A 26,158-nucleotide genomic window follows, 5' to 3' on the forward strand; every position below is an offset into this window, starting at 1 on the left:
CGAGGCAGGGAGACGTACGGCCTCTCTGCCCCCCGCCGGTCCCGGGCAGGGGTCCACGAGGGGGGGGCTGGTAGGAGCAAACGATGCTCGATGCTGCTTCCTGCAAAGGGTCCCTGGTGCCCCCCCGCCCTCGGGCTGCTCTCTGCTCGGCCGAGTTCCGCGCCTGGCCCTGCGGCAGCACGGCCCGCCGCCTCTGCCGGGCCGCTGCGCAGCCCGCCGTCCTGCCCGCGCGCTGCCCGCCGTCCTGCCCGCGCGGGGCGGGGCGGGGCGAGGAGAGGAGCGCTGCCCCGCCCCGCCCCGCCCCGCCCCGCCGGGAGCCCGCCCTCCCCTCGGCAGGGGGCGCTGCCGCCCGCCCCGCCGCGGCGGCCCCGGTGCGGGGGGGTCCCGCCGTCGCTGCCGCCCGCCGCCCCGTGTCCCGCCCCCGCTGCCCGGGGGCCGGCCGGCCTCCTCGCCGCGAGCCGGGGGAGGGCGAGGGGTGTTCTCGTCCTCGAGCGGGGCTGCCGCTTCCCGTCGGCGGAGGCGAGCGCTTGTCCTCTGGGTCGCCTTCAGCTCCGCAGTGCTCGGAGGTGCTGCCGAGGGGTCCCTGCCCCCAGCCCGCCCCCGAGCCGCCGGTGCGCTGCAGACGGGAAGGTGACGCATCCCGGTTAGGATGCTGCCGGCAGCCCCCGGGAGCGGGTGGACTGGCTCAAGGGCCTGGTGTGGGTGTGCGCTTGTGCGGCTCCCTTCTGCCTGCGAGGGGGGAGGGAGCAGGCACCGGCAGCCAGCGAGCCAGCTGGGTCCTCTCAGCTGCATCCTGCCTGCAGCACCGGCAGCGGCGGCGGCAGCAGCAGTAGCACCAGCAGTAGCAGCAGCCCCAGCCGGGCGCAGCAGCTCCTGCCGCCCGGCTGAAGCCGATGGTGTGCTTGGGATGGATGCGATTTCCACCTGAGCCTGCACCCGCCTGTCCCCAGCCGCCTCGTCTTCTTCCTCCCTCTGCTCCTTGGGTCTCAGCTGCCTCTTCCCACTCCTGTCACCCCCACCCCGATGTAGCTGTGACTCACATCGTTAATGCCAGTACAGTTAATTGGACCTAATTAATCATATTCATAAGTGTAATGAGGGCCTTGCCCACAGGGGTCTTGCCAAGGTCTGAGCTTGGGGCCGGCGTTCTGGAGAGGCGATGGCAACGACCAAGTCCCAGAGCCCTGGAGGTGGCTCGGGACCTGGCTTTGGTGTACTCCAGGCGTCCTCGTCCGCGAGAGCACGCCAGGACGAGGCGTGTGACCCCCGTATCCCGGTATCCTCCGCATCCCCCGGAGGCGGACCGTGGCGGGAGCTTCTGGGTGGCTGGTCCCGAGTCTTCCCCCCGGGGCAGGCTGGAGCCACGGTCCCGGATGGCGCTCTCTTGGCCCGTGACTAGCCTGGAAGGGCGACTTTCGATTTCCTGGGTGTACGAGCCTGTTGCTCGGGGGAGGAGGGTGGTCAACACACGGAAAACGTGTTGGTAAAGACAGCAACGTGCTGCCCTGCCCAGGGGCTGGGGCCAGCCCTGGTGGGTCTCGCACACAGGGCCGGGGAGACGCGGCGGAGAGGCCGCGGGGCTGGGGGCTCGGCCCTCGGCCTCAGGAGGCCGCCGCTGTCGCCCCTCAGGAGGCCGCCGCTGTCGCCCCTCAGGAGGCCGCCGGCGGCCCCGGGGCCGGGGCCGGGGCCGGGCGCCGTCGGGCGCGGGCTGCCGGCCCGCCCGCTGGCGGGGGTGGCCCCCGGCCGCCGCCCGGCGCGGTGCTGGTCCCCGTCAGGCCGCTGGGCGGCCGGCGGGGCGCCCGCGACGAGGAAGCGGTTAATCAGCGCGCGGGGCTTTTATTTTGACAGGGCAGCGCCTGGCTCCGCGCTCGGAGGAAAGTGAATGATCCTGTTTCTCCAAATGATTATTCAGGCTCCGGCGGAGAAAGGAGCACTCGGCACGCAGCGCCTCGCCCCTCGCCACGGCGTCCCCGCCCGCGCCCGGGCCGCCGCGCCCGCCGGCACCGCAGCCCGCCGCCCGCGCCCGGCCGCCCGCCGCAGCGCGGGGAAGCCGCCCGCGGCCCGGGGCCGGGCGGGCAGCCGGGGCCCGCCGCGGCCGGACGCCCACCCCCGCCGGCGGGCGCGGGCTGGGGCCGGCGGCGCCGGCGGGAGGGGCGGCGGGGCGGGGCGGGGGGCTCCGCCGGCAGCGCCGCCGCCGGCCCCGGCCCCGCGCCCCGCGGCGGGCGGCCGAGCCATGAGCGCGGCCCGCGCCGCCGGCCCCGCGCCGCCGGCCGGCCCTCAGCAGCCCGCGGAGCCGCGCCGCGCCGCCCCGGCGGGCTCGCCCGGCCTGCCCTGAGCCGCGCCGCCGCCGCCGCCGCCGAGGTGAGTGCCCCGCCGGGCCCGGGCGGCCGCCGCCCCACCGTTCCGCCCCGGGGGCCGGGGCCCGCGCGGCCGGCGGCGGCCGGGCCCGCCTCGGGGCTGTCAGCCGGGCGCGTCCCGGTGCGCGGGGGGCCGCCGGGAGCCGCGGAGCGAGCCCGCCGCGGGTAGCGGGGAGCCGCCGGAGTACAGCGCCCGGGGGGCGGCGTGGTCTGCGGGGGGGGGGGCGGCGAGAACTCGGCGGGGAGACGGCGCCGGCCCGACCGGCCCCGGCTCGGCCTGCCCGCGCTCCTGCTTTCCTTGGGCACGTCTTGGCCGTCGCCCCCGCTCCCCGTGGCCCTTCCCGCGGCCCTTCCCGCTTTGCTCGGACGGTTCGGGCACCGCGCTGCCTGGGTCCTCCTAACCCATCGCTGCGGCCGCTGGGCATTCCTCCGGCGCCGGAGAGCCTCGAGCGGGGCCCCGCTCTAGCTGCGAAGAACTTACTCGCACTGCGCCCGGTTTTACCGGGGCTGCTCTGGGTTCTGCAGGACCTTATCGGTGCCGTTGAAGCCCCGGGGAGGGTTGGAACTGGGGTTCCCGTATCCGGACTCGCTGCGTTTCGCGTGGCGTTTAAATAAACGCTCCTGTTGGAGCCCATCCGAGGTGCCGGGGAGACCTCTCCCCTCTCTTTGCGGTGTCCTGCTCGATGGGCTTCTCTGCCCTCCTGAGGTAAACCAGGCATGCGGTCGGCTTGGAGGAGAAAGGGGGGAAACGCTATACGTGCGTGCTTTCCTCGCGCGCAGGAAGGAACCGATGTAACAAAACCTTCCCTGCCTTGTAGCAGGGACGTGTCTTTAGCAGGTGGTGAACTTGTCCTAGCCCCGCTCTGCTAGCAACCACTTGCTGGAGTAGAAATGTGAGAAGGATGCATATCTGAACACATAAGTAATGCTACGTGACAGGGCAGGCTGTCGTGGTGTTGCGCGCCCGTCTGCGCGCCTTGGGGGCAGCGCTGTTTGACAGGGTGTCGGGCTGCGGTGTCATACGGTTGTGTCCTGGCTGTGCGAGGCAAAGGGCCACCGACAGCGTGGCACGGAGGACAACCGCGCGCCTTTGGCTGCGGTGCGTCCCCGCAGAGCGGTGCTACAGGAGGCTTAGCTGCGCGCTCTTGACCTGCGGGATCCGCGCTGCAAACGTGGCTGCCGCTCGTTATCCTGCCCAAACGCTGTTTCGTGCCAGGCACGCGGTAACGACATGCAGCTCCTTCCAGCCGTCAGTCGCCAGGTCTCTGCTAAGGGATGTGTGTGCGCCTTGTTTTGCTACTTTGGTGGCAGGAGGGATAAGGAAAGTGAGTCACGGAGGAAGCGATTTGCCCAAGGTCGTACAGCGAGTCTGTGTCAGTGCTGAAGCAAGACCTCCTTTGACTCCGGTGCCTGCGATAACGCTGGCTGCCGCCACACGTGGGTATATAACGCACAGCCACGGCTGGTGCTAGTGCAAAAATCACCGGGCCGACATTGTTGCCTGATTCTCTCTTTCTCCTTGGTAGAAAGACGAGCGTATCGGTGCGCTGTCTCTACAGCAATTGTCTACTCCGTCGGGGACTTCTTCCAGAGCATTCACACCCTAAATGCTCTAGAACCTTTTTGTCTGTGTTTTAACGTCTGTTTTGCCATTTTAGCTGGGCAGATGGTGCGATCGCTGCCTCCCCACCACCCTGACCCGTATCTTCGTTACCTAGAAAATCCATTTAATGGTGTTTGGTATTTTGTGCGGTGCAGCGTTGTAGGTGTTGCTACGTGTCCCTGCCCCTGAAAGTCTCTTTCCTCTTTCCAGACCCCCCCACTGGGGAAAAAAAAAAAAAAAAGAAAAAAAGGCAGCAGCTAAAGGAGAGCTTACTCAGAAATGCAAAGCCACAGTTGCTGTTCACTTGAAGAAAGTAAAATAGTTATGTTTTGTACTTGAAAGCCCTCTACTTTTTGCATCTCGCCGTCTTGCTGTTGGAAGGTGGCTCTCTGGTCACTGTGTGACAGAGGGGACAGGTGGCTGCGTGAAGCGACTGGGCCATCACAAGGCTGGAAGTACTGAGCTCGCTGGGCTGCGCTGCTCCAGGGCAGCGGCCGAGGACGCGCTGGAGTGGCACTTCAGCTCCAGGCTAACTCAAGCCCATAGAGCTGTGGACCTTGCTTGCGCTGGCTTGGGAGTCCCTAAGGTCCAAGCTCAACTCAGCCTTTGACTTTTCTATCGAGTCGTCAACCCGGCTGACATCACGTCCTCCGTACCTGCTGTTTTGGGGGGCGAAAAACTTTGCTTGTCCTTCTCACCGCTGCGGTTCTTTCCTGCTGAAATGCTGTGAGCGCTCTCCCTCCCAGCAGCGCTTGCTGCGTGGAGGGGTGCGGAAGGGAGCGGTAGCTAGAGAGGAGGCTCTTGGTTCCCTCTGCGGGGAGCATCAGCTGTGTCCCGACCGGTGGCTGTCTCTTACTGCTGTAGAGGCATTGCTCTTCCTGGCTTACCCCGGGCATCCTCAGCTGGTTGCAGAGTCCCGAGTAAAAGATGGGTCCTGGGATTGTTTTCCGTGCCCCGTCTCTTGTCGGTGCGGTGTCCAGTTCAGCGCTGACATTGGGGCAGCCTTTGCTTCTTTGCGCTGTCTCAGGTGATTGTGTCAGGCTCGGCTGCTGCTAAGAGTGAAAGTTTTTAGCCATTGGAGCGCTCGAGGCTGTGTCTGCGTCCCCCCGAGGTCCAGATGTGCTCTTGCTGGCACTAGTTGTGTATTCCAGCTGCTACGATGGGTTTTAAGCTGCTCGGGTCTAGCCGTTTCCTGGGGATGGCACAGGCTGGCTTCCAGCTCTTAATTCCTTAGGGCTCCATCCAGTTTTAAATACCCTGGCTGACGGATCTCCCAAGCAGGCCTCTTCTGGCCCCTGTAAGTCCCCTGTGGAAAAGCACGAGTTTGCTGTTCCTGGCCGAGAATGCGTCGGGGCTCTGCTCCACCTGTGAGCCTGCTCCTGAGCTGCTGTCGGTGCCTCCTCCCAGGGATGCCGGCCGTCCCCCGTAGCCTTAGCCGAGCAGCAGCCCGGAGCTTGCCCCGCGAACGTCATTTTCCTTGTGCTGCTGCTCTCTTGGCAAAGACCCAGCATCGCGCCGGTGCCCTGGACGAAGGGGAGCACAGGAGACTTGTGCTACCTTTGTGACGACTCCTGGCATTTCCGACAGGAAACGTGGTATGTAGGTGCATGGATGGATATATGATATAACAAAGGATAGAGATATCATAGCGATATGATGTACAGATGCAGCAATATTTTGTCGGTGTTATTTAAGCTGCATCAGCTAGGAGGATTGCCAGCATGACTCTTCTGGCAGATCAAAATCTAATGCAGGTCAGGACTCGGTGTCACTCAGCTCTCTTTTCCTCCCAGGAAGATGTTGACTGGCAAGTGCGTTTTCTGGTGATCTGGCGCATGGTTCCGTGTTTCCAGGGGGTACGGGAGCTTTGGATACTGACTTTATGTAGTTGATCTCCGTGAGATTAAAACTACCCTACGAGGTTTCTTGTAGCGCTGAAGCTGTGGACAAATACACGCGTCTTGGAGCAAGGGGCCCAGGAGGCATTGCAGCCGCTTTGCTTCCAGTTGTGCGTTTCCTGTAGCTCTGTGTGGTGCGGGGAGTGAGGACGGCCGAAACGATATTCTTCAGTTCTTCCCGACTTCTGTTTTGAAGTTGCGTGCTACTTTCCGGCAGGTCGGTCTTTGCTCCTCTGGTTTGGCTTCCCTTCTGCGAACACCACCCCTGGCAGCCCCGAGTGGAAGGTGCCCAGGAACAGTTACCGGAGGTTGGTGGGGATGGTTTCTGTTGCTGTATTTTGCCCTTCCTCGGCCTCTCCCTGGGAGGCAGCACCAGCCAAACCACGTGGCGCGGGTGAGAGGCACCCTTCCTCCTTCCGTGGTGCCTGTTCCAGGTCATCTGCTTGGCACGAGGCCCTTCCTGGGAATGGGGAGCTGGTTTTGTTTTCTTCCTACCTGATTTTCTTTGAAACTCAGAGGTGGAGAGGGTGATGGATTTTGTTCTAATTGGGACCGGTTCACGGTGGCACTTGCAGTTGCCACAGGGTTGTACTCAGCGGGAGCCAGCGTAGAGGAAGCAGTTAGTGTCACTGGCACCTGCTTTTGATTTAAGGGAGAGCCACGCTACGGAGGGGCGGCTTGCCAGGAGCCCTGCGCGCTCCCCGCGTCCTTGGCGAGCAGAGCTGTGCTTGTCGGTGCCCTGGGCAGCCCGGTCCCTGGTGCGGCAGGAGAAGGAGCACGGGACACCTCGGCACGGCTAACCGAAGCCTTCACCGAGCCTTGGAAACGGGTGTGCTGCTGTTGGGCGTCCTGCCCAGCTCCGAGTCCCGCCGGCTTGGACCCCGACCTCCCCTCCCACCTTGCGCTCCTGCTGCCCCTCTTCCAGGGCGTGGGACGGGCCACTGGAGACACAGCTCCCCAGCAGGCAGGGTTGCCTTCATGCTGGCCACGACCCTCTGCTGGAGAAAGCGGTGTGAGGATGATGGGCTGCGGCACCCTGAAGAGCCGAGTGGGTACCTGCTCTGCTCTCGCTGGGTGTGTGTCCAGGCTGGGCACAGCCAGTGGGATGAGGCCGGCTTCCCACTTGCTCAGCTCCTTCTGGAGAGACAGGCCGCTTCTTCGGCAGCTACTGGTGTCTGGGCACAAGTGGCTACCCTGTATCCCAGGGTCCTTGCTGGATTGCCAGACGGGTGCATCAGGCGGTGGTTTCCAGCCCCTCCGTGCTGCCAGTGACGGGAGGGCAGGGCCTTCGCTTGGCATCTTGTCCTGCTGCGTCTTTCTGGGCAGCTGCAGGCAGAGGAACGTGCTAGCTGTGCCTGGGCGTCTTTGGGAGACTGCGCTTCCCCGATGGGGGCAGATCCTCTGCCAGCTTCGGCCGGAGCTGCTAGAGAAAATGGCACTTTGTCGCTGGGTTTTGCTTCCACCAGGCGTAGGAGCTGGGTTTGGGGTTTGTTTTTTTTCAGCTGTGACTTGAGATGCCTTGAATCCCAGCTAGGGGATGATGGGGAGCCTCTTCTGATGCTGGGGTAATAGCCTCAAGATGGCTTTAAGACTGGGCTGTGCGCTGTGCCCAGAGGTGGGGCGTCACCCTGTTTGGTGAGGAGCTCTGCTGGAGCCAAGTCCTGGGCCAGAAGCCAGGTTTGTGATCCGTGCCAGAGAGGGCGAGACTTGGAAAGCGAAGCAGAGCTCCTCCTGTGTGAGAGATGGCCTGAAATACCGAGCAAAACCACAGAGTGCTCCTTGTTCCTGCCTATGCCTACTGGTCTTCCCTCTCCCTGAAGTATGTGGGAGGCCACAGGACCCATCTGCTAGGGAGCAGGAGGGCTGTGCTCCTCGGGCACCTCTGCTCCAGCCCGCCTCTTCGGGCTGACGGTTGGGCTGGTTTTTGGTTTTGGGTTGGTTGTTTCTTTTTTTCCCCTTTCCTTTTAACCCTGCTTCTCTCGTTGCTGTATATTCCCTCATCCATCCTTGCTGCTACTGAGTGGAGGGCCACCTCCTTGCAGGCGGGCTGTCCGGAGCAATGCTGTGTGCGGTTGCGCAGCTCCTGCTGCCGTGGCTCAGCTGAGCAGCTTTCCTTTTCCTTGCTCGGCCGCTTACTGTGGTGGCCAAGGAGAGGAACGGGCCAGGATATGGTTTGTGTAGAAGATGCTGTGCGGCACTGACTGTTTACAGACTCTGCGCTTCTCGAAATGTAAGCACAGGAAGTGCCAGGCTCTGCTGGGGTCTGTGCGAGCAGCGTGACTCCTGCGCGCTGGGTGTCTTGCAGCTTCTGCCGGTAGCGATGTTCTGCACTGTCACAGGCCAGAGGAGGCTTCCAGCGCTCTGCAGAAGCAAGGCCTTGGTTTTTTCACCTCTGAAAGAGAGACTGGGAGGAAAAGTGAAAGGAAATGACTTAACCAAAGACAGGAAGGGAATATGGGGCAGAGCTAGGGCTAGAAGCCAGGATTCCCGATTCCTGCTCATCGCTCCGCTCCTCCTCAGCTGCCTCTTTGGGTCTCAGCCTCCTATTCGAGTCCAGGCATAAGGGGGCTTTGCCAGCCCTTTGAGGAGCCAGCGGTCAGGAGCTTCTGTCGTGAAGGATCCTGAATGCTTGGTGCGTCTGTGAGCTTTCCAGTCTCCAAGGGTCTCAACTCCAGGCTTTGCCCAGCTGGGGAAACTGTAAGTTAGAAAGCTACGACTGGTGTGGTTACAGCAGAAGTCGCAACGCGTGTCCTTGGCTAGCGAGTTGAGCGTCCGGTTCTCCAAGGAGCACCGTGGTCCTCGTCCGACATGCGCTCTGCAGAGAAATGCCGTTCTCCCACAGTGCCGTACCCGTGTTTGGAGGGCCGTACCCAGGTTTCTCTTAAGGGTTTAAGTTAAGGGAAGCTGTTTCTCTCTGCTTGCAGTTTGTCCCCTCCTCAGGTTGGCTTCGTGGACGGTCTTCCTTGACTCGCCGCTCAGGGCTCGGTAACTGTATGATCGGGTAGGCATCGGTTGCCTGGTTTGGCAGGCAGGGACTCTGTGGACCGCTGCAGTCTTCCTAATAGAAAATATATTGTCAGTATCCTCTTTGGAAGAAAGATCCTGCTAAATAGCTGTGTATCAGTGAAGAGTTGTGCTCCCCTTCAGATGGGGAAGGGGTTTCAGCAGCGGGTGGAATGACTGTTGCTTCGTTCTGTTGTTACGCAGTGCTGGGCCCCTGGCTTCTTGGGAAAGGCACGGTGTGAGGCTGCAATCAGTAGAGGATGTTGGCTTACAAAAAGGCGGTTGCAAGGGTCCTGAGTAGCCACGCTGTAGGTCTCCTGCGGCCCTGGCGGTCTGCGGGCTCAGGGCAGCGAGGAGCTGGATGGGGAGCTCCGAAGGGCAGTAACTGAGAGCGAGGGCTGCATCTCTGGGCGACTCTTCCCGACAGCACGCTGGCCAAGGCTGTGGAAACCCCTGCAGCACTGGAGCTTTCACCACTTCCTTGGCAGGATTCGTTCCAGCGCCGGTCTGCAGCGGAGGATCGGGCCAGACGGGGCCTGAACGGAGCGGGTCCGGCCACAGGCGAGCCTCAAGCGCGGCAGTTAGGCTGGGCTGAAAGCTGCCTGTGTCCTGCCTCTGTGCAGCCTTGTTTGAACTTTTCTCTGGCAAGGAGCAAAAGGAACCGGGGAGACCTAGGGCTGGTCCAAGCAAGTTTCCTCTGCTCTCCCCGCCCCCAGATGCAACGGGGGGAATGGCAGCAGCTCCAGACTGCTGTCCCGGAGCAGAGCAGTTTGGGGGGGCCTCGGTCACGACAGCTTTTGAGCAAACGTTTTTTTGCCTCTGGTGTTCCCTGCCTCTTGGGCTGCGACGCAGGGAGGGGGAAGTGAAACTGTGGTTCAGAACAAGCTCTCTGGATGGCAAGAAAATTGCTGAGTAGCCGGTTTCCAGGTTGCCGAGGTCCTAGCCAGGGCCCGGCGCGGCTGCCAGAAGCAACAGGCTTGGAATTTCCTCTGCCTGGTGCCAGCTCCTCTTGGGCTGGCCACAGCACCTCTGCTGGGGCCGGGGCTCCTCTCGAGCCCCGTGGATGGGGCGCTCCCGGAGCAGGGGTTGCGCCGGAGCCGGAGCTGCCCCCCTCGCTCTCGCAGCCTGGTTTCTATTTTCTTTTCCAGGGTCCAAGCTGTTTTGAATTATGCAGCCTGCGCCTCCCGCGGGGCTCCTTGAGCAGCCGCCTAATGAGCTGAGCTCCTGACAAACTTTGCTCTGGCTCTGGCTACGCTTGGAAAATTTTACAGCCTTTTCAGAAAAAGGAAATGCCAGGAAAGGCCTGTCTCTTCTTATTTTTATGAGGGGGTCCCAGTTGAGAGGGGGCGAGATGGGTTTGGAAAAGAAGACAGGAAGGATTTTGTATACTGCGGTATATACGCTTTCTAGTGATAGGGGCAAGCGGGCTCAGTGCCTCCTGCCGGAGCTGGGCACAGCGTGGGGCTAGACCCCCAGGGCTCTCGGAGGGTGCATGACGGGCGCAGGGAAGCAGAGACTCCTCTTCTTGCAGGGAGGTGGTGGTCTGCGTCTTCCCTCCCAGCTGCCGGCATAGCTACTGGCTGTTTAATCTTTGCTAATTACACTTTTTCTGAATGGCAGTGGTTTTATTTCTACTGAGGTTGCAGGCGGAGGCTCCTGCACGTGGATGCGCTGCACGTCGGTCCGCAAGGCTCGTGGGAAGGACCGCCACCGGATGCTGGGCTGGTGGTCTCCCCGTGACGGGGGGCCGGCAGAGCGCCCAGGCAGGGTGCTGGTGGGCACAGGGATGTAGGAACGCAGGTGCCGCCAGCACGACGTTTGACCCAAAAGGGACAGTCTTGTGTAATTTGCCCCTTCGGCTGAGCAACCACGTTACAGTAGGAGAAACCAGGGCACAAAATAAGCTGTGACTTGGCTGCCTTCCCTTGGTAAGACAGTGCTGAGAAGGGAGCCGGGAGCCCTCCCTTTTGGATAAACACCCCCTCGGGGAGGTGCTGAAGGTCGGCCCTTGCATTTGTCTGGTTTCCCTCAGCAGAGCCCACCGGTCACAGCGCTCACCTCCCAACAAGCACTTCTGTCCGAAGAGGCACTGGGGGTACAGGCTGGTCCTCGCCATCCTCCTCGCGTCTCCTCACAGTGTCCCAGATCCCTTTCCAGTGGTAAAAAGGCATCAGCGGGGACCGGGACGGGGGTGTCGCTTGGAGCCTGTAAAGCTGCAGCGGCCTGGGGAGCTGTGGAGCTTCTCTGGCGGGAGGGATCAAGGTTTCTGTGCGATCCGTAGGCATCAGCTGCTGCCAGTCGCGGTGGATGAGCATCAGACGTGGGCAGCGATGGCCCTGGGTGGAAGGAGCCTCGCGCCGGTCCTGCTTTGAGGGCTTTGCCTGTTACGCCTGTCAGGAGCGCGGCTCTGGATGGCTATCTGATTTGGCAGCCTGTGCGGGCCTGGCAGCCCTCAGAGCGGGATGCGGGCACCAGAACCGTGCCCTCCTCTCCCTTTTTTTTGTCGCTCCACCCATCCCCAGCTTTCTGCCGTGTTGGGCAGGAGAAAGCACCTTCCCGGGGCTGCGTCCCCTCCTCCACCTGGAAAATGAGTGCTATGTCCCCTTTCCTTTCTCGGGGCTCAGGGGCAGAAGCTGAGATTGCGTTTGACAGCGGAGGCCAGGCGCCTTTGCTCTGCTGCTGGGAAGGACGATTGCGGCTCGCCTGTTGGCTTCTCGCAGAGATGAGCTTCTCTGTCCCAGCTCGTTCTTGGAGCTCGAAACACGTGGGGAGCTGCTGGGAAAAGTATTAAAAAAAGAAGAGTTTAATACCTTTCTGTTGTTGTTAGTTATTTCTGTGATGCCATCTGCGTATATCTGTTTTAGAGCGGCTGAAGTGGATGTTTTTTGTACTCTTTAATTAGTTTCTGAATTGTCAGTGGGGAATCCTGTTTCACATGAACTTGACACTGCAAGAGACAAGTCCAAAGCCCTGTTTGTCGTCTTTGCCGTGAGAACGGTACAAACCCAAGCGGAGAACAGATGAGTGCAGCAGCGTGGCTGTAATTCAGTCGGTAGCACCTTTCCTCCCAAAACATTTCCACAGGTCAGTGGTTCAGCGATGATCTGCCTAGGTTGCCCACCTCCGTTGGAGAGTTCAGTGTGAGTTTTGCTCCCCGCTCTCTTTTAGAACTCTCTTTTTAAAAAAAAACAAAAAACCCCACAGTATTCAGTGTTTGAATCTGCTTTGGAGCCTGTTTCCAAAAACAAGACAAGCAAACAAAAAACCCTCCCAAAACCCAAACCTGGTTTTGCTCATTGAAAGTCGGTTTCGTGAGTCGAAGTTGTAAACGTTTTGTAAAAAAGGAGTTACTTTGCCTTAAGCAGAACTTCAGCAAAGAAGTGTCCTGCCACTTACAAATCTTTTGCTATAGATGTAATTTTAGCCCTGATTTTGCGGACGTGTGTGTTATTTTAGTGAGAAGAGCCATTTACCCACCTGAGCGTTTGCGCGATGGGGGCCTTACGTGTGACGGCTCCCCAGCCTGCGTAGTGCTTTCCACATATTCAGAGGGACTCAGCTACCGGTGGCAAATGTTTATCAGTTAGTTTATTTTGCTTTTTAATCGCAAGTGATTTCACAAAGTCCTAGTCCAATTAAACTGTATTGCTTTTATTAGTAGGGCTTAGGCGTTTTTTAAGGGCTCCGCTTCTTTTTCTGATGCTGGTACGGACCCCTGTGCAACAAATCTAAGGCTATCGCAGTAGCAGGCTGACTTTCTCAAGTACTTTCCCCCAGACTCCCAGCAGTAGCCTACAGGCCTTGGGGGGTCCGCAGTGGGTAGGTTTAACACCAGGGGAGCCAACCGGCCGCCCTAGGACTTCCTGCTTGTCAGGCTGATGCTGGCAGTGCCGTGCTCTGAGCCCTGTCGGTGGAAAGCGACGATGTTGGCATCCCTCAGGGCTGCTGATCCCTGCCGGGGTGATGCCGAGCTTTGCGTTCATCTGGCCGCGACCAGGCGGAGAGGTGAATTGCTTTGCCCGACCTCAGGTTGAAACAGGATCGCAGAAGAGGGTAGCTGTAGTTGATGGTTGGTTCGTTGGAAGGGGAGGGAGCAGAGGTGAGTGTGTCCAAGAGTAATGGCATGTTTTGGGATTGCCCTTCCTCCAGGACCTGATCCTGAGCATGTTGGATGGCTGCTGTTTCGGTGTTTGATCTGTGGCTGTTCCTGGCTGCGGGTGGTGCGATGGCTGGGGCTGTGGTTGCTGTTTGCAGTATATTTGGGAAAGCTATCGGGGGCATGCAAAGAATCGATCTCTCTTGGAAATGGATAGAAGAATCCCCATAGCGAACACGCCAGGAGGCCAGGCTCTTACTTCTCTTGCTACCTCCTTGCCTCCCCACCGGGCACAGATGTTGACGTGCCTGGAGCAGCTCTGTTGTCCTACTTGGCAGACTCAAACTCAGATCGTGGGCAAGCGGCTCAGCTTGAGGTGAGAGCCCAGCTGTGCTCCTGCCAGACGTGACATGCTGATGGCCAGGGAGGGGACGAGGCAGAGCTGGGACCTGGCTCAAGAGCACATGCCATGCAGGCTCCTTCCTGCACGCAAGGCGTGCAGCCGGGGGGTCCTCCCTGCTCTGGAGGGCCGTGGCTAACGGCTGACCCTGGCCTTGGGAAGGAGGAGAGGTGTGGGGGAGTTGGGACTGTAGCGTGAAACAGCAGGGAGTCTGTGCATCGCCCTTGGCCAGTAGACTACTCTAATGCCTCGTCTGATTTGCATATCAATTAATTTTTATTTTAAGAGGACTCAAGTGGACCCAAGTGCCAGACCGTGTCTCAGTGTGCTGTAGGAGGAGCCCAGGAACTGCTTGATTTGATCTGAACAACAAGCCTGAGGGTGGTATCGCTTAATGAGCCAAAGACCCCTCTGGCTGAAATCAGTTCCTTTCCATCCGAAATGGGCAAGCGCTGATTTTTCTGGGGGTTTTAAGGTCCTTTTGAACAGTCTGGGCAGTGAGTGAGTGAGTGAGAGAGGGTCGTGTAGACCCTGGCAAGGGTCAGGATGCTGTCTGACGGGAGGATGGCTCGCCTGGGACCTGCCGCTGCCCTCGGGTGTCCCAGTGCCACAGGACCACTTCCCTAAGGCGCTGCTCCCCGCCACCGTGCGTCTCGTCAGACCGACACTGCCTGGCTCGCCGCGTCTCGGGTGCGGGATGTAACCTGTGGGAGAAGGGTGGTTGCAGGGTAGCTGCTGGATGCAGAGCTCCCCTGGTCGGCCTCACCGCTGTGGGGTGGGGAGGAAGCCAACCTCCCCTGCCCAGAGGCAGGAAACAAGAACCACGTGGGCTGCCTCGGAGCCCCACCGGCACCTCGCACTGAAAGCAGCGCGGCTGGGCTTGGGCTCCCTGGCTGCCCGCCACGGCGCCGGTGGCCCTGTTCTGCGTCCTCTGTTTGCAAAGCGAGGGGGGGAACGCGGACCCCCTTTTGGCTCCGGTGCTCCAGTGCCCGAAGGGGGAGGCTGCAGCCAGAGCTCCTGGGCTCTCTTCCTCTTTCTGCCGGGAATCTGCTGTGCATCCATCCTCGGGCGCTTGCCCGGGCTCCGGCTGTCAGTGCCCGGCTGTCACGTACGCCAGGAATAAAGGCAGCTCCTGGGCTGTAGCACGCTGCCTTCGCCCGGGCCGCCGTAGCCAGGCTCGGCCCCGGCGCGACGGCTGCGCTGGGGTTTGCAGCCGCCGCTGCTTCCCGGGGAAGAAGGGTCTTGCGGTTTTCACGGCAGGGCTTTTTCCTCCTGCATTCGAGGTCCCTCGACAGTCATCCGAAGGTCTTTCTCTGACCCCCAGCCGGGGTCCTGGGACTCCCGCTTCCCGTCGCTGAAGTAGCAGTTATCGGAGGGAAAGGCAACGTAAGCTTTCTCGGCAGACTCTGTCGTGTTTGTCCTGTTCAATTACAATGCAGCAGCAGTGGCACCAGCCGCCGCCTTCCTCCCCTCGCTGGGCTGGAGCGCTGCAGGCTCTCGGCAAATGCTGTCTGCGGACATCTGCTGCCTCCTCCCCCACCGCCTCCTGGCAAGCGGCAGCAGCTTCCCAGCGAACAGCCTGCTCTTTGCATCACCCCCCGCACGCCCGACCAAAGCTCCCTTCTGCTCTTACAGGCTCCTTCGCAGGACCTTGAAATGGTGGTTTCCCCGGTGCTGGCTCGGCTCCAAGCAGCCTTCCGTCTCACAAGACCGTAGCTGAAAAAAATCAGGGTGCCTGATGGAGGGGAAAGGCTTATTAAAGGTGATGCTTACCCGGTTCTGGCTCGCGATTCAAACAGGCAGCCCTCTCCTTGGCAGGTCTCCAGCCAGCGCCTGGGGCCTGAGGCAGGCGCGGAGTCTGGGGCAAAAAGCTCAGAGCCGTTTGACTGGAGCAGATGCGGCAAGGTCAGCTGTGAGCTGCGGCCCTGGTGCCAGCGCTGGATGCTCTGGTCCGATGTCTGGCTCGGGCCTGTCCTGCGCAGCTGCGGGGGCAAAGTGCGCCATTCCCGGGATTCATCCGGCCCCTTCGGGGAGCAGGGAGGTTTGTTTCTTTCTGCTGTGCTCGAGCGGTGGGATGATGCGCTCCGTGGGTGCAGAGGGCAGCAGGGCTGTGGAGTTCTACCCCCAGGCTTGGCAGCCCTGCCCTCTTGGCAGCAGGAAGCACCCTGCAAAGGGGCATTTCTGTGGCTTCAGCCTCTTGGCGCTGCTGCACCAGGTTCCTGTCTGCGGGTATGCGTTTGTCACCAGAAAGTGTGGCGGTAGCCTGAGAGGAGATCTTTGCCCCGAGCCTAGCCAGTCCCCCAGCGCGACAGTTGCCAAGATGCCCTGGCTGCGCCTCCTGTGCTTCTAGCCTGGGGGCTTGTCCGGAGGTGAGAGTGGAGGAGCTGGGAGGGATGGAGCGGAAGGATTTAATGAAGAGGGCGTTGGGGGGGTGTAGCAAACTCCTTTCTCCTGAAACTGGTGAAGCAGTAGCTGGGAGCATGAAGGCAATGCTGGGCTGTGATCTCGGGGAAAGCCCAGAGGAGGGCTGAGGTATGTGGATTAGTCAGAAGAGATGGTAGAGGATGAAAGAGGATTCAGCAGCTCTGACTGTAAAGGCAGGTTTGGAAGAAGGAGCTGGAGGGATTGCAGGTGGGACATGAAAACAGGAGCTTGGAAAGATGGAATAAACGAAGCCGGTGGGGGAAATGTGCTGTTTTGTACCTGGATCAGAAAGATGCGAGCGCGATTCAAAGGGATTTAGACAAGAAGGCGCAAGTCTGTGTTTGGAGGGAGAGGGAGCATCATCTTCGCTGTGACCGTCTTTGCGGCGGAGGGGTGCAGAGGCACAGCCAGAGCCCCCCCGCCAGCTTGGAGGAAGCGCAATGCTGCGGAGGAGCATTGCTCGGCACGGGGTTAGTTGACAGTAGGTTCTGTCCCCCCGTTTGGTTACTAAGGCTGTGGTCCGTGCCCCTGCCAGGTGTCGAAGAAGCAGTAGCGGGAGAGCTGGGTGACTGCTGCCGGAGGAGCCGGTGAAATTATCTAAGTGCCTGTGAAGGATGTGGCGTAGAGATGGGAGCTGCGGGGCCAGGCTGGGGCAGGGCGTCTGGCTGACAGGGAGCAGCGAGGCCAGGGGCTGCGTGGCGAGCAGGGCCAAGGCTCTGCGGTGTCACCGGCGAAGGGCCCTGGCACACCCATCAGCACGCTTTCAGGCACCCGTCTGTGGCCACCGGCACCAGTGCTGCTGCGCAGAGGGGAAGAGCCTAGAGCGGATCCGGCAGCCAGACCCGAGTCGAGCGCTCGGGTCTCCTGTTTTGCCTGGGCAGTAACCGCAGGCCCCTCCTCCTCATCAGCACGGCGCAGCGCTGAGCGCGAAGGAGATGAAGCGAGGGAAAGATGGGGCATGCGTCTGAGAGGAAGATGAGAGATGCTGCTGAGAAACAGAACTGAGCTCCCTTCCTCTTTGTGTGCTGGCGGATACTCGGTGGGGTGGGGGCAGCGGGGCTGGGCCGCAGGCCAGAAACGCTCGCACACATCCCTGGGAGAGGAAGCTGAAATGCTGCAGGAAGCCATGCTCTCGCCTGCACAGGTGATCCAGAGCCGCTGTGTCGCAGGGGTGAGACAGCAAAGCCATGCCTCCCCCAGCCAGCCGGACCCTGGCCCAGAGCCCGGGAGGAGGGGGCTAAGGAGATAAGGGAGCCCCGGCAGGCAGCCTTTAAAGCCCCCCCGGGGGAAGGGAGCATCACCAGCAGCTGGAGGCAAGACTTGGTAGGTCCTGGTGTTTACCCGATGGCGAGGAGAAGCAGGAGGTGCCACGTGGAGGCCGGTCGCTGCCTTCCCCCGGAGATCAGCGGGGGAGAGGGGGAAGGCAGCGGGGCATGACGTTACCCTGGGAAGAAAGCACTGATGAGCGGAGGCAGAGGGAGCGCCCGGCCCAGGGGGTGGCTGGGGAGGGCATCCTTCCCTGAAGCGGAGAAGGGGTGCCCAGGAGTCCGGCAGGACCCTGCCAACGGGAGCATTATCTCCCCCGAGTGCCCCAGTTAGCGCCCCCGGTTGTGACTTCGTGCCCGCAGGCTTCTCGGCGGGCGGTGGCAGGGACTGGCGTTGGGCTCACGGAGACTGCTACCGGGCTCTTCTCCCTTCCGCAGCGGTGCTGGGCGTGTTCCTGTGAGCCGCCTTTCCCTCTGTGCCGAGGCTGACGCAGGGCTTTACGGCAGGCACTCGGCTCTCTGGGCTCTTCTTGTCCCCTGCTAGGAGGCTGACTCCTGGACCTAGCCCGCCGGCAGGACCTGGTTGCTGGTGAGCCTGGAAGCGGGCCGAGCTCGCACGCAGGCGGCCGAGTCCAGGCCCCCGGGCGATGCCAAGGCATCAGCTGCCGCTCCAGGGAGGCAAGTTGCCTCCCCAGCCCAGCCCCGCACAGCGTGGGCTCGGGGGGCGGCCGTCCCCGGCGGGTCCGCAGCAGCCATCCTCCCCACCCTCCTCTTCCCGCGCTGGAGGGGTGGAGGCAGGAGAGACGGAGGGGAGGACTCGCCCCGCGAAGGGTTAACGGTGCGCTCCAGCCCGCTGCTCGCAGCAGCTTGGGCCGTGCTGCGTGCTGCAGGAGCGGTGTTTAGCAGCTTGCTCCAGTTGGCGTCTTTCCCAGAATGCTTTGGAAAAGCACTGACCTCTGACCCCCAGTACAAACTGAGCCCAGCACGTGGGAGGGAGAAATTACTCCCAGACCTTCAGGCTCCAGGGTTTACAAGCTGCCTGCAATAAAGCAGCCATTTTTTCCGACAGTTACTAAATCTCCCCTTTTAGCTCAGCTGCAAACCTCTACCCCTCGCTCCCCTCCCCTGCCCCCAGCGCCGCGTCCTGCTCCTTCTGCTCAAATCAGAAACATCTCCGAAGGCGAGGCCAGCCCCTTCCCCCCGGCTGAAGGCTGGCGAGAGCTCGAGCCGCCGGTCCACGAGCGGTGCCCCTCGCCCCGCGGCGGCGGGTCCCGTCCGGCGCGGCAGCTGCCCTTGCGCCTGTCTGCCCGCTTCCTGCGTGAGCGGGCGCTGGCAGCGGCGGGCTCCCCGGGTGCAGCGGTCCCCGGGGGGGTCCTGCACCTGCTCTCCCCGCCCGCGGGGGTGCACGGCTGCGCCTCTCTTCTGAGCCCTCACGAGGCTGGCGGGGCGCTGCTGGGGACGACGCCTTGTCCGGGGCAGCTGGCAGACGGCGTTTCAGGGTGGTCTTAGCGTCCGTGCTGGGGACTGGGAGCCAAAGGGCGAAGGTTTTCTCCTCGGCTTTGCTGCTGGCCGGGGCAGCTTTGGGCAAGGCCTTGGTTTTTCTGTGCCTCCGTTCCGCTGTCTTGAAGCGGGAATAAGAGCCACAGGGTTCGCCCTCACCTGTCGTCAGCTCTTTAGGTAACTTATTCTGTCTGCGCTCCCCGCAGTGAGAGAGGGATTAATCTCCAGGGAGGCTGGCCAGTTTCTATGGGAGATGGCTGCGTGGGAGGCTCACGAGGCTTCACCAGCTCGTGTTTGTAATGCCTGCTGCAGCTGCAAAGTGCCAAGTACTGCTTATTCACATACGATTTCATGACCATCCAGTTGTGTGGAAGCGCCGAGTCGGCGTGGGGCGGTGAGCTCTGCGTGTCTGGTGCCGTGCTGAGCATGCCAGCGTGTTGCGTTGCTGCAAAGGGCGTGGGGAGCGTGTGTTCATGTTTCTACAGCACTTCGGGAACAGAAAGCCCTCGTTACAAGTGGCTACCGTGCCATGGGCGCTGTGGGATCCAGATAAATAAAACGGGAGCTGGTATTTCCAAACCACCTCTTCCCCGCTCCTCCCACCTCCTGTGCACATTCCTCCGGCAGGGAGCAGGCGAAGGTGGGGAGCTGCCCGCAGCACGCAGCCCTAGCCCGCGGCCCAAGAGCGGCTGCAGCAGCAGGCAGCGTGCCGCACAGCTCTCCTCCCAACAGATGCAGGACGCCTCGGACACAGCAGGTCGCCCTGGCCTCGGCCGTGCTGCCTGGCGGGTAGATGGCACCTGCCTGGGGACCCAGGCCGCTGTCTCTGGCCCTCGAGCTGGCTGGAGGGGAGCAGCTCTGGGAGCAGCCCTGGAGCCTTGGGCTTTCACTGACTGCACTTCTTTTCAGACCCAGCGTTTTGCTGGGAGCGGTGCTGCGGCGGCAGTCTTGCGCTGCGCGCGGCACCGGCGGCACGGCAGCGGCAGACCCGTGCTGCGCCGTGCTCTGCGCTGAGCCCCTGGGCACAATGTGGCAGGGAAGCCATTTTCCTGAACGCGTCTTGGGCCGGTCTAGGATCTGCTCGACACGCAACAAAAAAGCGCGTTCATCCGAATCCCCTTCTCTCCCCTCTCGGAGAGCTTGGTTTTGTTTTTAAATCTATATGGCAGGCGACCAAGCTGGCTGAGTCAGTCAGCTGGCTGGCCACCAGAAGTAAAAATGCGGTTTTGTCCCCTCCCTCGTCCCCCCCCTTTCCCCCCCGCATTTTTTTTCTCCTTCGCTTAGCGACAGTTTCATGTATTGACAACAAACCTCTTTCTGCCTCCTTCTCTCTCAGGGCCGGGACAAGTGGAAGCTGGTTTTTATTTTCAGAATCGGTCTAGGGGGAGAAGGTGCAGGATGGCAGCCTGGTTTTGCCTTCTTGCTTCTGCCTGCAGTGATGCTGCCTGGGAGGAGGGGGAGCTGCCCGCTGCGCCCAGGCCTTCGCAGGCGGATGGCAGCGTCTGCTCTCCGACGGGCAATTAGATGGAGGGACGAGGGACGGAGAGGTGAAGTGTCTTGCCCAAGGCCACGCAGGCCGGGCCTGGGAGGATGGGAGCTGAGGAGCGAGTCTCCCTCGGCCGCTGGCACCCAGGAGCCGTGCCGGCCGTGGGCTGGCTTTCGGGGGGCAGGAGGAGGCGAGAGGCAAAGCTTTGTTCCCGAGTGTTTACAAATGCGCCCGGCTGCCCTGGCGCGGGTGTGGCTGGTTGAAACGTGCCCTGGAGTCGGCTCTTCCGCTGGGAAGATGGGAGCCAACAACCCTCCTGTGTGAACGGCCCGACCTCTTGCAGAGGGGCAGCCAGACACGGTGTCGTCGAGGGGGGAGCAGGCGTCTTCGGCCTCTCCGCCGGCAGGCTGTGTGGGCAGCTGGCCGGGTTTCAGGCGCCTCGTGCTGTCGGGCTGCGCACGACGCGTGTATCCTGGGGACAGGGGCGCGGGTATCTCCCGTGGGCGCTGTTGCGGCAGGGTGGTACAGGAGTTGTCTGCTTCCACTACGCTGGAAGTCGTTGCTGGTAAGTGCTAACATCGCTCCCTACAGCGGGGGGATCGCATGGCTCTCTCCCTGCCTGCCGCACCAGGCGCTAGGGGGAAACGGGTGCACCAGAGCACTGGGACTCGGATGTGGACACGAAAGGTTTGAGAGCCCCTGCTTGCCGCTGGCAGCGTTCCTGGGCCTCCGCTTTGGTCTGTTAGTTCCCAGGAAGCAGCATCCCGGCTTGAGAGCTCAGCTTTCCCCATGGCTCTCAGGGAAGCCACCAGTCACCGTCCCACCTCGTGCTCCCGCCGCACGTATCCCCGCACCCAGACATAGCTGGGCTTGGGCAGAAGCAGGGTGCGTGCACAAGGGGTGGCTTTCTGCCCCGTGGCCTGCGGTTTGGCCGTCAACACCTTTTCTCCCTATGCATCCAGTTTCTGTAGCCCGTCTGTGGGCAGCCTTGTGTGACCCGTGCCCAGGGCGGAGGGGAGATAGCGCAGGGGGTGAGGCAGGTGTGATCCGAGTACTGCCAGCTCGGCTCGTTGCTTGTGGCAAGCCCACGTCCCAGCCTGAACTGCGTGACAGGTCGTGGGATCTCGCTGCGTGTCCCAGCTCCCAGGGGGTTGCTGGGTGCCAGAGCGTGCAGCACCTCGCAGGAGCAAAACTTACGGAGCAAACAAAGGAGGCTGCTCAGGGCGAGAGGAGTTTTCAGATGCAAATTGGCCGCTCGGTTTCAGAGACAGATTTTCTTAATTTGTATGTTGATTTTTGCTATTTCAAATGCATAAATCGCAGCGAGTGCTCCAGCCTCACTCTGGCTTCTGTGTACTTCAGCAAGAGGGCTGCATGAGAGCAAGCAGGCGGTTGGCTGCTGTGAGCCATGCGGGTATCTGAGGATACCCGCACTGGTCTGAACTAGTTTGCTGCTTCCTCCGTCATATATCACCGCTCAATTGTAAGACATACTTCCAAGGCAGCAAAGGCAGGGAAGGGGATAAACTGATTTACTGTTTTTTATTTTAGCAGGAGAGGATGTGATTGGCTAAGAAATGTAAAAGGCAAAATAAATCCTCCGGAATATTTTGCTCCGTTGAAACGAAGGGAACTTAAAGGTGCACAAGGAGGCTTGAGAACGCAGTGGGGAAGGGTGCCTGCGAGCTCCTGGTAAGGCCGAGCCTCTTTGCCACGTCTTGTGGAATGCAGACGTGAGGGGAACGATAGCTGTCTTAGTCCCTAAGAGATGTCTCTCTGCACGCGTAGTTGTGCCCCCACCTCTTCTCCGATGGTCAGAGGCCCTGCCTGTACTATACAGCTGGAGGCGGCTATGAAAACGCTGCAGCGTGTATGCGTCTGGGGTTCGTGCAGGAACTGTGAGAGCAGGACAGAGGCGGTGAGGAAAAGCGAGAAGCGCTGCTGGGATCTGGTGTTTGTTGGTGGAGATTTCTGGGTCTGGAAATGAGTAGAGGGCAATGGATGCTGCATGTTTGCTGGGCACTAAGGGAAGGAGCTTTGAGGTCAGGAGGCAGCTGCTGGGGATGCATCTCCTGCATTCCTTTGTGCCCACCCCTCAGCCTGTCCTCACTTCCCTTCCCCGTCTCTTAAGAGCTTGTGCCCGTCGGGTTGAGGAGCTGTGGGAAGAGGAGAGCTCTGTAGCAATACGCGAGTGTCTCTCTGATGGCATAACCGCGCCTGATGTAGCCACGCTTTTTCCTTAAACTTATTTGCGGTCATTCACTCAGCAAATGCCCGGGCCAGAAGAAGAGCAGGAACGGTTTGGAGGGGAATATAGTAACTCGGCGTGACCTGCAGATTGCTGGCACCCGTAGCCAGGTGCTGAAGTGGAGACCATTATTTTCCACCAAACATGGAGCTCACTGGGGGCCTGAGCTGGTACAGGAGCTTTTGGAAGTTGTCTATGTTAGTGGGTACCTACTTGATCCTGGTACTTACCTGCTTGCTTTCGCTTTTGTTGGAGAGAAGGAAACAAAACTTGGCAGTTCCGTGTTGTCCTGGTCAGTGTCGTTTTCTGGTTCTCAGGCCCTTGCCTGGGCGGATTGCAAACCTGTGGGGATCTTGAAACCCCGTTGCTCTTTCTGAGAGAAATAACCCTGAAATGGATCTGTTGTTTAAATCCTTTCTACCTCATGATGTGAAACCTCTGACAAACTGCCTGGCCTTCAGCCCCGCACTTACACCCTAGCTGTGCTGTACTCCTCAAAATGCCGGTGCTGCCTTACAGCTGTTTGTGGTGTTCCTCCACCAGCAGCCTGGGTTTTAATGTTGGGGGAGCGCAGGAGGGAAGCGTCCCTGAGGGACTACTTAACTTCCACACCTGCTTACGTTCCGCTCCCCAGGCAGGTGGCTGGAGTTCGCCACAGTCTGTTTCTAACCTCATCACCAGGAAAGGCGCTCGTAACAAGGTCTGACCCATGGGCAAACTTTTAAACAAACACAAGCTCCTCCATCAAATCAATACCTGGATCAATGGGGGTTTTTTTCCCTCTGTCAGAAATAGAGTATAGCTGTGTTGACTCAGTCTGCTGAAGCTGTTTCCTAGCACATCTCCCCGTCAAAGGCTGAAATGAAGAGCTGGAATTTCAAGCTCTTTCCATTTACTTTGTCACCCGAGTTTAAGGTGTACCTGCATTTTAGGCTCCTTGGAAGGTCCTGCTTAGAGTTCTTGGAGCTAGCTGGCTATCTCGGCTACATCAGAGGGGTGAAAGAGACTGGGCAGCTTGGCAAACCCGGAGCAAAACCGTGGTGGTATGTACTTTCTGCCCCCTGCCCTTCCTACCTGTCAGGTTCCCTTTTGAATGGGCTCCAGGGAAAGCCGAATGACGCTTCAGTAGTGCAGCACTCTGGTATGGCAGCCTCGGTCCTTCCACCAGCCCACGTGCGCAGGCTCTCTTGAGAGAGCCCCCCGCAGTGTTTCTCACCGCTGGGCTCTGTGTGCGTGTGTGTTGGTCGAGGACGCGTAGCTCTGCGTGTGCCGCGTTGTGGCAGGCGTTCCCCACCACGTCGCCGTGGGGGTTAGCGACTGGCAGAAACGGAGCGCCCTGAGACAGCCCCGTCCCGTACCGCAGCCAGGCACTTTTGTGTTTAAGGCTTTGTCTGTAGTTTTACTCGGTCTGGACGGGAAAATCACTCTTGTGGAACTAGTTAGAGATGAAAACCTAGCTGCTGCCTGGTCCTCGGGCTGTCATCACTGCGTGGAGGACGGGCACCGGTTGTCCCCTCCCTGTGGCTGTGCGTGCACATCGCCCTGTGATGTGGTGTCAGCAGGGCCAGCGGCCAGGGCTGAGCTGCTTCGTGGTGGTCCCCACTGAATAACGGGTGTTTGAGTATGAGCTGTGCTTGGCACAGAGCAGGTGGACAGCACTGTGCCCGGAGGATGCTCAGGAGGAAGGTCTGCTCCTGGACAATATGTCTGGATTCGGGAGCTGGCAGCTCGTTTCCCATTTTGCCTTGCGAGCGTGATGATGATCGTTGTCTCCTGGATTTGCCTGCGTGGAGCGAGGCTAATGGGCTTGGCAGGCAGAAGGGTGAACCTACCGACGTCTTTGATATTTGGAAAGAGCTATGAGAGACTTGGACCCCGCTCTGCTCCAAGAGAAAGCTGTCGTGTCTGCAGTGGGAGCCTTGCCCCGGCTCTCTCTGTGGAGCGTTTGAGGAAATCCTGCAAGCCCCGGCTGGATGCGAGCAGGGTGGTGTGTCTCCGGCCTCACGCAGATCAGGCTTTACTTGCTTTCGCAGCGAGGCTCTGGTGCCCGGAGGTGGGGTTGCTGAATTTGCTGAGCCAAGCGTTGAACAAGAGAACCGGTGTCCTCCTCCTCCCTTCGCTGCTGTGCTGTAGGGTAGGCTGGCTGGCTGGATTGCGGTGCCAGGGCCTGGGGACAGTGGGACCTCACAGGACAACCTGGTTCACGCTGAGGCCAAGCAGGGCCGGGCTGCAGCGGGAGAGGTGCCCGGCCGCGTCCTGCAGCGCTGCCGACCCGCCAGGGAAGAGGGCACGGCAGGACTGCCGTCACATCCACTGGCAGAGAGGCTTCCACATTCTCTCACGCCCACACGCTGGTACAAACGCGCACACGCGTACAGATGCAGGTTTGTACCAGCGTGAACACGCTCGTGCGGATTCACATGGATCTGCGGTTAAGCAGGCACACCCACGCCAACATGGATGCAAATAGACCCATGCTGGTGCGGGCCTGCTCGCCATCGCAGAGGCAGACGTGTTCGTATTCGCACAGCTCCAGGCTTGTGCCGGCACAGGCGCACGCATACATGCTCCTGCGCTCACAGACACAGGCGACAGAGCTAAGCCACAGCGCCGGTCTATTTTTGGGAGCACTCCTAAGAACTGTGAGCGTGTTTCAGATGTTAGAGTCTTAGATGGGGGAAAGCTAGAACAGATGGCTGGAGGGTTCAGAGCAGCAGCCCTGCTGAGAGCAGATATTTATAGGCAGATTTAACCCTTGTGTGGTCTCTGGAGCCGTGTTTAAAGGAACAGCGTCTGAAGTGAACGTTGTGGAGCCGAGCAGTGACCTCTGAGGGTGGGCTGTCCTATCTGGTTTCTGTGAGCCGATTATCAGCGTAGTCTGGAAATCCCGTCTATGCTCTACCTCTTTCTTGAGTGCAGGGACGCAGCTTTCCCTAGACCATAGAGCCTGGCTTCTATAAGCCTCGGTGAAACCGGGCCGGTCGCCCTTATTGCTGTCCGAGCTGGGGCAGCGGGTACTGAGGCTGCCCTGTGCTTGCGTGACCAGCAGAATGAGGACAAAGATTGTTTTGTCCCTCTTGCCCTGATTTTTTTTTTTCTTTTCTTTTTTTTTTTCTCTTTTTGCCAGAGGCTACCCAGGTCCTTCCTTTTTCTTGTTGGAAGGAGGGATTGTGTTTTCTTTCAGGCACACTGTCTTGTAAAGATACACAGATTAAACCCTGCCCCATCAGATCCGTCAGATGTTTTTACCTGCGCTCGTCTTGGGCCCTCTTGCTCGAGTATTTAGGGAAGAGCAAAATCCATCTGCAGGCCGCGCTGCTTTGTTGAACAGAGCTGGCTGCAAAGTGGGGAGCCCAGCACGTTTATGTTGACAGATCTATTTGTAGCCCTTTCTTTGAAAGCAGCCAGCCTCCTGTTTGGGACCTGAAGTAGCGCTGTATTTAACTTGTATAGCGTGTCTTGAAGTGGGCTTGGCAGAGCTGAGTAACAGCAGCAGGAGAGCGCGATCTGGGGGCAAGGAAGAAAGCGATGCCCTCAGGTGGGAAGGGTAAAGAAATGACAGAATAGTTATCTGGGAGTTGCAAGGGAGAAGGCTCCAGCTCTGAAAGCACGAACCGGGGTGCAGACCTGGGGAGCTGCGTGAGTCCGCTCAGGGTGCTTGTCGGCCTGGCTCTGGGAAAATCAGGGAGCAGTGGCACTCCTCAGCTAGTGCAGGATGCTGGGAGACTGGATAAAAAAGAAACAGAGGTGGGGACTGCTGGCAGAGTTGGTGCTGCTGAGTCAGAGAATTGTGCCGGTCTGTGTTTGTGCTCCTGAAAATGGGAAGATTGGGTCTAGCTGTGAGATGGGGGACGAAGCTGCAGTGGCGAGTGGAAAAG

The 26,158-nt window shown here is 60.3% G+C and overlaps 1 protein-coding gene across 2 annotated transcripts in view; it reads left to right on the top strand.

The window, feature by feature from the left end:
- Nucleotides 1–26,158, top strand: part of BCL9L (BCL9 like) — a 79,640-nt gene that overhangs the window by 23,399 nt on the left and 30,083 nt on the right. The window contains exon 1 of one of the 2 annotated variants that reach the window (XM_072884682.1): nucleotides 2,259–2,361. The exons of the other annotated variant lie outside the window; for it this stretch is intronic. The gene's annotated coding sequence lies outside the window, so the exon portion shown is untranslated. Of the gene's footprint in view, nucleotides 1–2,258; nucleotides 2,362–26,158 lie in introns of those variants that run through there. 2 annotated transcript variants of the gene reach the window in all.

Source organism: Ciconia boyciana, chromosome 20 (genome assembly GCF_034638445.1).
Source record: "Ciconia boyciana chromosome 20, ASM3463844v1, whole genome shotgun sequence".
NCBI lineage: Eukaryota > Metazoa > Chordata > Aves > Ciconiiformes > Ciconiidae > Ciconia > Ciconia boyciana.